At 45.4% G+C, this 2964-nt stretch overlaps 1 protein-coding gene across 1 annotated transcript in view; it reads left to right on the top strand.

The window, feature by feature from the left end:
* Positions 1–583: 583 nt before the first annotated feature.
* Positions 584–2964, top strand: part of LOC105187697 (prohormone-2) — a 10821-nt gene continuing 8440 nt past the window's right edge. Inside the window, exon 1 of the mRNA XM_011148668.3 lies at positions 584–833. The gene's annotated coding sequence lies outside the window, so the exon portion shown is untranslated. The remainder of the gene's footprint in view (positions 834–2964) is intronic.

The raw sequence follows: 2964 nt of genomic DNA, 5'->3' as shown, positions 1-2964 counted from the left end.
TCGAGTTCGTTTCATCGTATTCTGTGCAAACATTGCAAACATTGTCGGACATCGTCCTCGTGTCAAGAATTCGAAACCGATGACACCCGATAGCGGCTACAAGACATAACACAAACTCCGTGCCAGCTCCGATAACGCCTGACAGGCTGTCGACAGCAAAATAACAACATCTTCCTTTAGCGCGCATACACACATATACACGCATACAGTTACCACCTTAGGAAATTAGGATACGTCGGGGCAAGATATATATAGATATAGACAGGTCATCGCGTGGGCAGGTATATACCTTATATACCTGCATATACGGTGAAACGCGTCAGTGCGTACATATATATATATATATATATATATATATATATATATATATATATATATGTGGTGGTGTATGTGCATGCGGGCGAAAGAGCGGGTCGTACACACACAGTCGGACACACTTGTGCACGCATACGCGCGCCCACGCAGCGTCGCAGCATTGTGTGCGAAGACAACGCAGCGCACGCGCGCGCGCGCGCAGCGTCAACAGCGTCGTCGCTGTAGAGTGCTCAGTCGAGATGGGGAGAATGTTCGTTCCAACAAGGTGGGGGTGGTTGATCGACCGTACCCACCGACGCTTTTCTACTCGTCCTGCCGCCGAGCCCCGACCCGCTCATTCCACCCCGAGCCGGCGGACCCGCTAGGACGTGCTCGTTCTCCACCGTCGTGCCGCTAGCCTCGAAGAAGAGCACCCACCACCTCGTTGAAAAGGAAAACGAAGGGACGAGTAGTACATCCGCACATCGAGAGCGAGAGGAGCGTGAACGTGACGGTGAACGACGGCTGCGACTAGCAAGGTGATGATACGATTCGTATCGTACTCGCTTCTGCATCCGCTCTCGCTTGATCTTGCATCCGACAACGAGTGACGACGAGAGAGAGAGAGAGAGAGAGAGAGAGAGAGAGAGAGAGAGAGAGAGAGAGAGAGAGACCGCGAACGTCGAAATTCGAGACGAGGTGTCGGTTGACGGCGGCGGACAGGTCCGTGTTTCGCCGCCCGTTCTGTACACATCGGCCGGCCACTTTTCATACCGGCGGCATTCATACAGGTAGTCGCGCCTTGCTTTGGAATTAAACATGTCGTTGCGCGTCGAGCGAGCGTCTGCGAACGCGTTTGAACGCGATATTTTTAACGAGTTGTCACGAATTTGTTCCTCACCCGCACCTGCTTCTTAAGCAGCAGGTTCGCTGTTTTCGGGTTCGATCGGATATTAGGATCTACGTCGAGCTCTATTCGCGTATATTCGCACTCAGGTCTCTTGGGAATGATGAGGGATAAGGATATTATCGTTCGTTCATTTTCATTGTCGAATTGAAATTAATCATCGACAAGAGGGCGTGGCGGATTCACGTTACACACGGATACATACACTTGACTGATTCAATGACGTCAGTGACGTCAGTGACGTCGACGCATTCAGTGAAATGTATTTTTAATTGTGTCTCGCTCTGTCCCGTATTACGTAGCACGTACGCAGCACGCCGATAAATGACTATAGTATTTATAGACGCAACAAGTGTACGATCTCTAGGTCTACTATATCCGGTTTGACGCACGTACACTCGCTTTAATTGTCAAAACTTTACCTTTCATTTCGAACGTAGACGGATGTCAATATCGGCTATAATTCTCGGAACAATTTGCAAGCACCGGAGCCGGGGGCCCCGTTCAATCGAATCGACACGTCACTTTGACGACACTTGTTGAAATTATTAACCCGGAACCGATTAATTTTAGCGGCAATTCCGCAAAACCTTCAACAAATGTGTGTGTGACAATATTTACGAATAATAATACGATAAAACAAATATACACATGTATATATGTGTAACATTTATATGAAATATGAATGACATGAATGATGAGGAAATCTTAATCTTGAATCGGGAAAATATCACAGCGGATTTCCATATCCGACGAATAATAACGCATAACGCGATTTCAAATCAAATCTTTCTATATTTTATAGAAAAAAGCTACTGCGAAATTTGACTGCAGTCGGTGCATCGTGATATCAATATACCAACGCCGCTTGAAACGATTAAACGACTCAAAACTACTTTCTCGTACTACTTGCTTTGGCACACACGGGCCATTTGTTAGGCGAAATTGCAAAAAACACAATAACCGAGTATGTTGCACTGTACAAAACAGTATAGTCGTGCATATAGTATATTTCGTTCTGTGCATAAATTTGAACTCTGACATTTCGGTGCGGCACACAGTCCGAGCGCTCTCGTTACCCCCCCTCTACAACCCCCCATTTCCACAGCATCATCGTTCGAGAGTTCACATAATTGCGCTTGACAATTTTCAAACGGTCACATAATCAAGTGATAAGTAACCAATAGAACCAATAGAAAGCAATTTAGGTGTGAAAGCTCGATCGCGCAGCTCGAAAGCATTATTGCTTGGCAAGATATGAGAAGCTTTCATTGTGTGTGTGTGTGTGTGTGTGTGTGTGGCTTTTAATGAAAATGAGAAAATTAAATATCGGAGCGTGACAGATAGAAATCTTAACACTGCGCTGAAAGCGCAGTTGCGGTTGAAGTTTCCAAGATCTTGATAAAAATTATCTCACTTGTCGTATATGTATGGGTGTTAAACACCCATATATATTTATGTTGAATCATGTACATTATACTAATATACGCGTGTAAATTACATATGAATGTTACGACGAATGCGCGAATTGGCAAACCTAACCCGACAACATTCTCTTTTTCCATACTGTTCCATACTGTGGCGTGACGTAGAGTGTGACAGTGTGAACTCCTATGCCTATAACGTCATGTATGTTGCGTAGCGTCACAGCCGGGGAGAGTAAACCATACGTACATCGACTATAATGTCGTGACGTAATGTCGTCAGCTGCATGCGTCATAGCTGTAACGTCATAGTTGAAGAATTGTTTGTATCGTTGATTA

The sequence above is a fragment of the Harpegnathos saltator genome, unplaced genomic scaffold (assembly GCF_003227715.2).
Source record: "Harpegnathos saltator strain DR-91 unplaced genomic scaffold, Hsal_v8.6 scaffold812, whole genome shotgun sequence".
NCBI lineage: Eukaryota > Metazoa > Arthropoda > Insecta > Hymenoptera > Formicidae > Harpegnathos > Harpegnathos saltator.
This window is presented reverse-complemented; position numbering and strand designations above follow the sequence as displayed.